Here is a 12,869-nt window from a genome sequence, read left to right as displayed (position 1 = left end):
TCCCCCCGGAAGTGGTTGCCGCCGGCCCGGAAGAAGAATCCGCAGTCCAGCGTTCCTTTTTTGGCGCACTCATGTGGGTTCATTCCCGTTTGTGTTCTGGGTAGGTGTTTAATCTGTCGATGCTGTAAGAGTTAAGTTGAAGTGAAACCGTTTTTGTCTCCCCCCCACCCCCCTCCCACCCCTCAGATTTCTGCCCTGGCTGAAGGAGAGGGTTGCGTTTTTGAAGAAAAATGAAATGGAACTTGTTTTGTGTGAAAGCGATTGTGAAGGTGCAATGGAAGGCCCAATGTTTGGGGTGGTTGTGTATTCAGTCAGGTAGCTTGCCCGTTTTCATAGTGCACAGGGTCCCACCACATGTTTGCTGGTCTTTTTAGATCCCCGTTTGAGAGACGTCAAGTGACTTTGTGCCTCTCACGACTTCTTTGCCTTCAGGGAGAAAGATAGCTGCAGGTGGCGAGCATGGTGTGTGGCGAAGCGGACCAGAGCGTGGCCTTCTCCCCACAGTGCCTGGTCCCAGGCCTCGGAACTCAGGGCATCGCCCTTGCCAGCCCTTGGGATTCACTAGGTTTGGAGGCCTGTGGGTTGTGGGAGCTGGAACCGCTCGTGACTTCTGATACTTGGAGTTCAAACCCTTGCAGCAGACCGCACGGCCAAACACAAGACTTTAGTTTAGGTTGCCTTGTCTCTCACAGATTAGGTGTGAAAATAGGACCTCTTATCCAACTTAATAGAATAGTCCTTCATGTTTCGGGAGGCAGTGTTGGAATCTGGGCGTGAGACTGAACTGGGTACTTACTCTAGCTCTGTCACTCCCTGGGCGGAAGTTTCCAGTCTCTGTGTCTAATATGTAAAATAACTAATAGTAAATGCTTTTCTAGTAGAAATTTCACTTTAAGAATAAAATGAGTGGGAATTTCCTGGTGGTCCAGTAGTTAGGACTTGGTGTTTTCACTGCCTGGCCCCAGGTTCAATCCCTGTTCAGGGAATTAAGATCCAAAAGAGTTAAATGGGACTGTGATTGTATGTATAGTAGCCCCAGCCCTTCAGATCAGATCAGATCAGTCGCTCAGTCGTGTCCGACTCTTTGCGACCCCATGAATCGCAGCACGCCAGGCCTCCCTGTCCATCACCAACTCCCGGAGTTCACTGAGACTCACATCCATCAAGTCAGTGATGCCATCCAGCCATCTCATCCTCTGTCGTCCCCTTCTCCTCCTGCCCCCAATCCCTCCCAACATCAGAGTCTTTTCCAATGAGTCAACTCTTCGCGTGAGGTGGCCAAAATACTGGAGTTTCAGCTTTAGCATCATCCCTTCCAAAGAAATCCCAGGGCTGATCTCCTTTAGAATGGACTGGTTGGATCTCCTTGCAGTCCAAGGGACTCTCAAGAGTCTTCTCCAACACCACAGTTCAAAAGCATCAATTCTTCGGCACTCAGCCTTCTTCATAGTCCAACTCTCACATCCATACATGACCACAGGAAAAACCATAGCCTTGACTAGATGGACCTTTGTTGGCAAAGTAATGTGCCTGCTTTTGAATATGCTATCTAGGTTGGTCATAACTTTCCTTCCAAGGAGTAAGCGTCTTTTAATTTCATGGCTGCAGTCACCATCTGCAGTGATTTTGGAGCCCAGAAAAATAAAGTCTGACACTGTTTCCACTGTTTCCCCATCTATTTCCTATGAAGTGATGGGACCGGATGCCATGATCTTCGTTTTCTGAATGTTGAGCTTTAAGCCAACTTTTTCACTCTCCACTTTCACCTTCATCAAGAGGCTTTTTAGTTCCTCTTCACTTTCTGCCATAAGGGTGGTGTCATCTGCATATCTGAGGTTATTGATATTTCTCCCTGCAGTCTTGATTCCAGCTTGTGTTTCTTCCAGTCCAGCGTTCCTCATGATGGACTCTGCATGTAAGTTAAATAAGCAGGGTGACAATATACAGCCTTGACGAACTCCTTTTCCTATTTGAAACCAGTCTGTTGTTCCATGTCCAGTTCTAACTGTTGCTTCCTGACCTGCATACAGGTTTCTCAAGAGGCAGATCAGGTGGTATGGTATTCCCATCTCTTTCAGAATTTTCCACAGTTTATTGTGATCCACACAGTCAAAGGCTTTGGCATAGTCAATAAAGCAGAAATAGATGTTTTTCTGGAACTCTTTTGCTTTTTCCGTGATCCAGTATGTGTTGGCAATTTGATCTCTGGTTCCTCTGCCTTTTCTAAAACCAGCTTAAACATCTGGAAGTTCACGGTTCACATATTGCTGAAGCCTGGCTTGGAGAATTTCGAGCATTACTTTACTAGCGTGTGAGATGAGTGCAATTGTGCGGTCGTTTGAGCATTCTTTGGCATTGCCTTTCTTTGGGATTGGAATGAAAACTGACCTTTTCCAGTCCTGTGGCCACTGCTGAGTTTTCCAAATTTGCTGGCATATTGAGTGCAGCACTTTCACAGCGTTATCTTTCAGGATTTGGAATAGCTCAACTGGAGATATTCCAAATAGCCCTTAATTGTTAATTAAGCCCCAGCCCTTAATTGTTATTCAACAAGATTGCTGTCATTACTCACTCTTGAAAGACTCCCTCAACTAGCTTGCTTTAGTGTATGACAGTCTTTTGTTAGGAAGACATGTTTTGACATTACAGTAATAATTTTCAAAGAATTTTAAGGTAGCAAAATCTCCTTTCCCCCTTTTATTGCCCCAAAGTCCATGGAAACTTCTACAAAATAGACACAGAGCTACCCTGGTTGAATGTGAGGCTGAGTGGTAGAAATGATACCTAAGAAAACCTTCCGCTGGCCTTTTCCAAGAGCTGCCCCTCTTCCATCTCTGTCTCCTTGAGGGGCCCTGAAGCACTTGTACAGGACCCTGCAGCTCCAGGGAGCGTAATTTGAAAACTCCAGGTTAAAGAATTCCTTCCTTTGTCCCAGAGCAAATGCTTTTGGAAGAGTGGTAGAAGGAGCCTGGGGCTTAGGTTGAACAGCCGAATTTTAGTTCTGATTTTGTCACTTGCCATTTATATGACCTTTGATTAGTCACTTAACTTCTTTGAGCTCCAGGTTCTTCCTTTGAAAAATGAGATTAATACCTACCTCAAAGGAGCACTGCAAATATTACGTTAGATGACACAAATGAAAGTACTTTCTAATGTGCAAAGTACAATTACAATAAAAATGTGGTGAGATAACATTTTATTGCATTCTCCCCAGCATGCCTTTACTTCCTTGTTTACTTTGCATTCTGTGCCCCAGTCAGTCAGTTGCATTGATCACCACAGGAGAGAGATGATACAAAAACGAACCAAACAAAATCAGAAATCGAAATGCTTTTTAAGTTTCAAAAGCTAAGGAAGCAAGAAGGCTTAGATAGTGATGCGTCCTCCTTTTTCACAGTCATAGGGTGTGCGTGGGTGGGAGGTGGGTGGAGTAAGCATGATAGACACTTGGGTGTGTTTCGCGGCCTCAGAGGAGGGAGGGTGTAGATGTACACCTTGCTCCTTGTGGAAGGGGGAAAGCGGCAGGTCTTGCAGAGTGCCCCTCTGTGTCAAGCGTGATGCATCAACAGTGGGATAGCCGTGGCCACATGAATGTCTAGGCATCTAGGCAGTAAGTGGTACTTGATGCAGGAAGCAACTAAATGTTTTACTTGTACACGGAAGTAATTCAGAGAAAGCCAGACCTGAGAGGCCGTAAGATTAGAACAAAAAGAAACTAGCTGTGGCCTAGGTGGACCCACCACTGAAGTCCAGGAGACTGGAGAGGAGTGAGGTTGACTCAGTGGTCACTCCTATGGACTAAGCACCAGATACTCCTTTCCCATGCAGGGCCTCGCGTTACCCACCTCTTCTGTCAGCTAGGGAAGTAAGGGTGAAGAGGAGGCTGGATTATTGACATTGTCCTGAATTATGATTCTGTCTCCCAGCAGGACGAGATTCAAATCTAAGTCCAGTAACAGAAATAGAAAAGTAGATCCAAATCATTAAAAAAAAAAAAAAAAAGGGAAAATTAGATCTCTTGCACGAAGAATTTGTGAACTCAGAAGCAGGGGACCAAGATGGAGATGTAGGAGGCTTCTGATCTTCCCTCCTTCCCCAAATGTAGTGAATGTACAGCTACACACAGAAATTTCATCTGAGAGAAATCCAGAGACCAACTAAATGTGAGGTGAGACTCATATGTGAGGTGAATGAGAAAATAGCCACAGCAAAATGGATAGGAAAGTCTGAGCCTCACCCTCTGTGCAGCACCATACAACTGGGAGGGAATCTCCACCAGGGAAGCCCTGGTGGACTCAGATGGTAAAAATCCTGTCTGCAATACAGGAGAGCCGGGTTCGATCCCTAGGTTGGGAAGAACCCCTGAAGAAGGGAATGGCAACCCTCTCCAGTATTCTTGCCTGGAGAATTCCATGGGCAGAGGAACCTGACTGGGTACAGTCCCTGGGGTCGCAAAGATTTGTCCAGGACTGAGTGACTAACACACGTACCCACCCCCAAGGAATGGGTCCTCACGTTACTTGGCTTTGATAGTCAACAGGGTTACTCACAAGTTCAACGCACATAGTCAAAAAAAATTTTAATAGGTTCGAGAGCACCCCCTAGTGGGTGTATACCTGGACTCAGTGCCAAGGGAGTAGGCTGCTCTGACTGTATGAATTTCACTGTCCTGCATCCTGAAAGAATATCATTAAGGTAACATTGGACTTAAACTTCATGTTAGACGAGATGACCCGAAAAGACATACAGAGAACATTCTATTCAATAGCAACAGAATACTCATTCTTCTCAAACACACATGAAACATTTTCCAGGATAGATCATATGTTATACCACTAAGTAAGTTTTAATAAACTTAAGAAGATTGAAATCATATCAAGCATCTTTCCACCACAGCTCACAAATGGTATGAAACTAGAAATTAGTTACAAGAAGAAAACTGAAAAATTCACAAATACGTGGAGATGAAACAGCATGCTTTTGAAGGACCAATAGGTTAAAGAAGAAATCAAAAGGGAAATAAAAAATCTTGAGACAAATGATGATGGGAACGTACTATACCAAAACTTAATTGGATGCAGCAAAAGCAGTTCAAGAGGGAAGTTTATAGCAATAAATGCCTATAGGCAGAACAAAGATTTTGAATAGACAATCTAACTTTAAATCTGAAGGAACTAAAAGAAAGCAAACTAATGCTAAACTTAATAGAGGGAAGGAAATAACAAAGGTCATACTGAAAATAAATGAGATAAATACTAAAAAGACAATAGAAAATATCAGTGAAACTAAGAGCTGGTGTTTTTAACAAGATGATTAAGATTGACAAACTGTTAGCTAAACTAAGGAAAAGAAAAAGGACTTGAAGTCAGAAATGAAAGAGAAGACAGTACACTGATAATGCAGAGATACTAAGCGTCACAAAAAACTACTATGAACTGTTTTACATCAACAAGTTATATAAGCTAGAAGAAATGGATAAGTCACTGGAAATACATAGCCTACCAAGAGTGAATCATGAAGAAAGAATCTGAACAGACTAAGTACTCATTTGGAGATTGAATTAATAATAGAAACCTCCCAACCACAAAAGCCTAGAACTAGATGGCTTCACTGGTAAATTTTACCAAAATTTAAAGAATTAATACAAATCCTTTCCAACTCTTTCAAAAAATAGAAAAGAGGGAAACACTTCTAAAATTTTACAAAGCCAGCATTATCCTGACCAAAAAAGATACTACAAGAGAAGAAAATGACAGCCAATATCCCTGCTGGACGTATATGAAAAAAAAAAGAAAAATTAGCAAACTGAGTTCAACAGTACATTAAAATGATCTTATACCATGATCAAGTGGAATTTATTCCAGGGATGCAAGAAGGGTTCAGCATCCACAAAATCAATGTGACCTCCCACATTAACACAGTGAAGGATAAAAGTCATATAATCATTGCAATAGATGGAGAAAAGGCGTTTGACAAAATTCAACATCCTTTTATGATTAAAAACTAACAAATGGGATATAGAAGGAATGTACCTCAACATAATGAAGGCCATAAATGATAAAACCCCAGCTCACATCATGTTCAACAGTGAAATGCTTAAAGCTTTTCCTTTAAGATCAGGAACAAGACAAGGATGCCCACTCAAATCACTTTTATTCAACATAGTTGTGGAAGTCCTAGCCTGAGCAAGTAGGCTCAGTGTTTCTTTTTGTAAAGAAATATAAATGTATCCAAGTCATAAAGGAAGCAATAAAATTGTTGCTGCAGACGACATGATATATGTAGAAAACCCTAAAGACTCTACCAAAAACCTGTTCAGTTCAGTTCAGTTCAGTCGCTCAGTCGTGTCCAACTCTTTGCGACCCCATGAATTGCGGCACGCCAGGCCTCCCTGTCCATCACCAACTCCCAGAGTTCACTCAGACTCACGTCCATCGAGTCAGTGATGCCATCCAACCATCTCATCCTCTGTCGTCCCCTTGTCCTCCTGCCCTCAATCCCTCCCAGCATCAGAGTCTTTTCCAATGAGTCAACTCTTCGCATGAGGTGGCCAAAGTACTGGAGTTTCAGCTTTAGCATCATTCCCTCCAAAGAAATCCCAGGGCTGATCTCCTTCAGAATGGACTGTTTGGATCTCCTTGCAGTCCAAGGGACTCTCAAGAGTCTTCTCCAACACCACAGTTCAAAAGCATCAATTCTTTGGTGCTCAGCTTTCTTTACAGTCCAACTCTCACATCCATACATGACCACAGGAAAAACCATAGCCTTGACTAGATGGACCTTTGTTGGCAAAGTAATATCTCTGCTTTTCAATATGCTATCTAGGTTGGTCATAACTTTTCTTCCAAGGAGTAAGTGTCTTTTAATTTCATGGCTGCAATCACCATCTGCAGTGATTTTGGAGCCCAAAAAAATTCAGTGAAGTTGCAGGATATATAATATCAATACACAAAAATTAGTTGTGTTTCTATACACTGACAATAAAATACCAGAAAGTGGAATTCATAAAACAATTTATAAGTATAAAAAAAAAACTACTTAGGAATAAATTTATCCAAGGTGAAAGATCTGTGTACTTAAAATTATAAAACTGGTGAAAAAAATTGAAGACAAAATAAATGGGAAGATATTCTGTGTCCATGGATTGGAAGAATTAATATTGCTAAAATGTCCATGCTACCAAATGATCCATAGATTTAGTACATTACTGATCAAAATTCTAATGATATTTTTCATAGATACAGAAAAACAGGGAAATACAAATCAAAATCACAATATCACCTAACACTAGTTAGGTTTATTTTTAAAAAAGAATAAGAGCAAATGCTGGCCAGGGTGTAGAGAAAAAGGAACTCTGCTGCACTATGAGTGGGAATGTAAGTTGGTGCAGACACTATGGAAAACAGTATGGAGTTTTCTCAAAAAAACAAAACAAAACAAAACAAAAAAAAAACAGGGAGAAGGAAATGGCAACCCACTCCAGTGTTCTTGCCTGGAGAATCCCAGGGACGGGGAAGCCTGGTGGGCTGCCGTCTATGGGGTCACACAGAGTCAGACACGACTGAAGTGACTTAGCAGCAGCAGCAGCAGCAGAACTTGCAGGGCAAGGTCTGTATTTCACTGGTATTATTTGGCTGCAGTATTTGTTCCCTCTCTGGGAACTACAGATGTTATGCTTCAAGTGGATGCTCTGACTAACTTTACTCAACAGGCTTTACAAGATTCTCAAAAAGCTATTTCAGCTCTTAATGCTGAACAAATACAAATTAGAAACATGGTTTTACAAAACAGATTGGCCTTATTCTGACAGCTGCACAAGGAGGAACTTGTGCCATGATTCATACCCAGTGCTGTACATATATACCTGATATGAGCACTAATGTTACTCACTTTACTAAACATATGAACAAAAGGATTCCAGCTATGGATACTCCTGAATCCTCAATTGCCTCACTTTGGGAGATGCTAACTAGTTCCTCATGGTGGAAAACTATCCAAATTGTAATGATTTCAATTGCTCTGTTTTTGCTGTTTTCTCCATCCATCTGTAACTGTGTAGCTGGATTTGTTTCTAATTGCATGACAGCTTTTAAGTTACAAAACAACAACAACAACGGAAAAATTGAACTACCTTGTGATTCAGCCATTCCACTGTGAATATATATCCAAAGGAAATGAAATTATCTGAAAGAGATTTCTGTACTCCCATGTTCATTGCAGCATTATTCACAGTATCTGAGGTGGAAATAACCTAAGTGTCCATTGATGGATGAATGAATAAAATGTGACACATATGTACACAATAGAATATTATTCAACCATAAGAAAGAAGGAAGTCATACCATTTTCATCAATACGGATGAAACTGGAGGGAATTATGCTAAGTCAAATAAGCCAGACAGAGAAAGACAAATAGTGTGTGGTATCACTTTTATAGGAAACCTTTAAAAAAAAATAGAACTCATAGAAACAGAAAGTTGAATAATGATTGCCAGGGACTGGAGTAGTGGTGGTGAAGGAAATAAGGAGAGGCTGATAAAAGCTACAGACTTTTGTTTATAAGATGAATAAAAAACTTCACTGGCGGTCCAGTGATTCAGGATTCACCTGCCAGTACAAGAGACACGGGTTTGATCCTTGCTCCTGGAAGATCCCACGTGCTATATGAGCCAACAAAGCCCATGCACCACGATTACTGAAGCCCACGTGTCCTAGAGCCTGTGCTCTGCAACAAGAGAAGCCACTGCACTGAGTAGCCCCTGCTTGCTGCAACTGGAGAAAGCCCTTATGCCACAACGAAGACCCAGCACAGCCATAAATAAATAAATTATAAGATGAATAAGATCTGAGGCTGTAATGTGAACATGGCGACTATAGTTGATAACACTGTAAATTGAAATTTGCTAACAAGGTAGAATTAAGTGTTTTCATTAAAAAAAAAACTAAATGTGAGGTGATGGATGTGTTTCTTACTGGTGAGAATCTTTTCATAACGTGCATACATAACATCACCATGGTCTACACTTTAAATATATGTTTTAAATGTCAATCACACCTCAATAAAGATAAGGAAAAAGAATCTGTGAGTTCAAAACTCCAAGGGAATAAGTTAAGGCATTGTTCCAGGTTAAGAAGTCACAGTTCCAGGGTGGGAGGTTCTGGATGTGTCCTCACATACGTCTGTCTCCCTGCTAACAAAAAAAGTGAGCTTATAGATGGTCAGACCTGATTAGAGTCATCCTCTTGTTCCTGTTTTCCAGTGCAGTGCCTGCCTTAAAGGATACAGTATGTTGATGGATGAATTATGGAGGTAGGGAACAGGGACAATGGAGAAAGGGACTTCCGTCTTTCATAGTTCTGTCTGCTGCAAGCTGTGCAGACAGAGCTCGGATCACAGAATGATTTGACATTCTAGTGAGTTCTCTCCTCCCTACACTCAGTACTGAGCTCCAAGAGGAAGCTGTTGAGAAGAGGTCTGGGTGTGATACACACATCCAAGGCCACCTGTACAAAGAGCCACTTCCTCCCACTCTGTTGGCAGAAATATCAGACCCCTGAGTCAAGTAATCGACCTTTTTTTCGTTGACTTAGAGCCCAGAGACTGTGTCATTCTGAGGTGACCTTCATCCTGAGGGTACATTTCTCTCCTGCAGTTAAAATTGCCCTTGATTTCCATCTCTTCCTGTGATCACTTGTAAAGGATCTTCCACCTGTAAAGGATTCTTTTATTAAAAAGTGAAAAATCTGAGGTGGTTTGGTAAATCAGTATTGGAAAGTGAGAATCATCTAGGAAATATATATTTATATACATGTATGTTATATATAATGTAATTTCCAGGTATTATGTAATTATGTAATAAATATAATCATATATACAAATATATGTATTACAGGTATTATGAACCAGTGAAGCCTGGTTCAGTAGTCTCTATAAGGCTCTCGCCTTCATCTGATGCTGAAGCTTGAATTCTGCAAAGCATACAGGCAGGAAGGGAAGATGGATGTAAAGAGAGTGAGGACAAGCTGGAGCCCCTGGGAACAGACTGGAACTTCTATCAGTCTCTCACTGCTCCCAAAGCTGGATTTCTTTGTCATAGAAGGAAATGCTTCTGGAGCTGGGACAGAACGAGATCCCCACACCACAGAGTGGAGCCAGCAGGTAAGGTACTCCCACACCAACCTCCAGAGCACCAGTGTCATGGCTGCTTCACTCCCACCCTCCAAATCCCAGGCAGGATGTCTCTTGCTGCCCACCCTAACCGGATACCTGTAGCCTAAGCAAGATGACAAATTACTAACCTGCCAAACAGTCCCTGCCAAGGTTTGGTACAGTGAGGTGGCGGGTACGCAGTGTTTGCTACATCTCTGTGGTCTCAGATGTATGTTTGAAATACCTTACAATTTGAGGTGTGAATCTATTTACGTGCATTGTAGAACCCCTAAGAAAAATGATGTCAAAATCCACTCCCTTCCAAAAAAGTTGACTTTTTGAAACCAGTTAAAACATTGTGTAAATGAATAGCCTTTCCAGTGAATAAATTAACAGGCCAGGTGGAAATGATCTTGGTGATTCCAATTTCATCTGTCTTCTTAAGTGTTTGCAAAGTAATACCATACCTTAACATTAGCAGAAGAGATACCAGATAGGTTTTTGCTTGAAATTGGATTCCCGAGTACTCATTACACGAAATTAAACTGTAGTCATTGTGCAGAATTACCTATGTAGCTTGTAAACCTGAACAATTCAACAAATATTTCACATCTTCACTGTTTTGCTACACTTTGTGTTTGAGCTGGAAAGAGCTGCAAAAACCTGTATGTTAAAATAATTGTATAAACATAATGTGCAGAAGCTGAAGCAAAATGCTAATATTAGAAGTATTTTAATAATTTTCTTTAGTCTCAACAATTAAGCACATACACAAAGCTTCCTTTGAGATCATATTCCATTCAATTATAAACTACTAAATTATAAACTCAAATTATAGTTGTACGAAGAGTCAAAGCCCCTGATGCCACCCTGTTTTATAAGCAATTAGGAAAAATAACAGACACCAAGTTTTTCAGCTCTGGGACCTAGTGGGCAATGTGGGCCCTCATTTCGAAGTCAAAATATCATCATTCTACTGCTGAGAACATGCTTTCTTGAGGTGGGCTGTTTGTGTGAATCCTGTGTTTGATTTTCTTTTTCTCTAGTTGCTACGCTCCCCCATTTAGAAGCCTCCAGGCTCGTCTCACGGGTCTGTAATCCTGCCAGCTGGAGAGAGCGGCTGTTAACATGTTGCTGTATGTTCTTTCACTTTTTTCTTTCCCACGAGGCACATATTGAATAGGAACCACTTAAAAAGGAATTGCTTTGTACAATATTTATATAATGACAAAACTAGGGTAATTTTTGAAAACATTTTCTTCTTTTCAAATGATACTTACTGCTAAAATTTGGAAATGATAATGTTTCTACAAAATTTCAACCTAGATAAATAACTCCCAAAATAAAAAGTGCTAATTCACAAGTGTGTCTGAATGCCTGGAGTTGTTATTACCTGCAGAGTGGAATACCCACCCCCTCCCACAAACACCCCAGATCCAAAGAACACAGTTAAAAATTGCTATGAATCAAGACCACTAAAGATTGTTTCATTTAAGCGTACCAGCTGACACTTTTAGGTGTTAAATACAGAGAGATGGCTCCTTTTGTTTGCTAGTTATTACCATTGACAGAGACTTTGGAATTAAGTTCCTAAGACTGGGTTAGAAAAATGAAAAGGTAATGTAATTGAAATGGGCAAAAATAGTTTGAATTACACTTTTGAAACAGTAAAGCAAAGCAAAGTTTCAGTCTCAGTCGTGTCTGACTCCTTGAAACCCCATGGACTATAGCCTGCCGGGCTTCTCTATCCATAGAATTCTCCAGGCAAGAATACTGGAGTGGGTAGCTGTTTCCTCCTCCAGGGGATCTTCCCGACCCATGGATCAAACCCGAGACTCCTGAATTGCAGGCGAATTCTTTACTGTCTGAGCCATCAGGGAAGCCCTTTGAAACAGTGGAATGAACACAGTTCATGAATAACTGTCTTTCTATGTATGGAACACATGGCAATTCATCCTTTTGTATCCATCCATCCTCTAAACAATTTCCCTAAGACATTCAGAACATGGCACAGTGTCCCCTGTGAGTGTTAGTCACTCTGTCGTATCTGACTCTTTGTGACCCATGGACTGTAGCCTGCCAGGTTCCTCTGTCCATGGTATTCTCCAGGCAAGAATACTGGAGTGGGCTGCCATTTCCTTCTCCAGGGAATCTTCCCGACCCAGGGATTGAATCCGGGTCTCCTGCATTGGCAGGCAACTTCTTTACCATTTGAGCCACCAGGGAAGTCCCCTGGGTGCTCTGAACAACCCCTCCAGTGATTATTTCCATACAGATGCCCTCTTGACAGAAAAGAAATAAGAGAAGCCCACAGTCTTTACCTTGCGGGGGTGAGGCTACTTCTGCTACTCCAGTGGGTAATGGATTGCTTAGTCAGTTAAACTGTCTAAAAAGCAACATCATTCATCTTGTTTCTTCGAGGCATATGGTGTCCAGAGCCCGAGGGAAGAAGGCTACATGATCACACTGAGTTATTTAAAGGCTCTCCCTTCATAATTGTTGGGTTGAAAGCCCTTGCTTGGGGAGAGCCAGTGGAGTGAATAGAAATGTCAGGAGGATCAGTGTCCATGCGGTGTAGTGGTGGTGGATTGTTTAGGGATCAAGCCTCCCAGGGCATCAGGATTGGCCTGGAAGGCCCTCTTGCTGGTGCCTGGGAGAAACTGTCACATACCCAGGGAAGCTACAGGTATAGAGGAACTAGCCCAATTCCTTCCAGGAG

General features: G+C 41.7%; 1 long non-coding RNA gene across 1 annotated transcript; it reads left to right on the top strand.

The window, feature by feature from the left end:
- The first annotated feature begins 2 nt into the window (after positions 1-2).
- Positions 3-11,516, top strand: LOC100850875 (uncharacterized). The gene is made up of 3 exons (XR_815559.4): positions 3-100; positions 9,894-10,159; positions 11,197-11,516. It is a non-coding gene; the product is annotated as an uncharacterized lncRNA (long non-coding RNA).
- Positions 11,517-12,869: the final 1,353 nt, after the last annotated feature.

This window comes from Bos taurus, chromosome 25 (assembly GCF_002263795.3).
Source record: "Bos taurus isolate L1 Dominette 01449 registration number 42190680 breed Hereford chromosome 25, ARS-UCD2.0, whole genome shotgun sequence".
Lineage (NCBI taxonomy): Eukaryota > Metazoa > Chordata > Mammalia > Artiodactyla > Bovidae > Bos > Bos taurus.
Note: the sequence above shows the minus strand (reverse complement) of the source record. Positions and strands in the feature narration are given on the sequence as shown.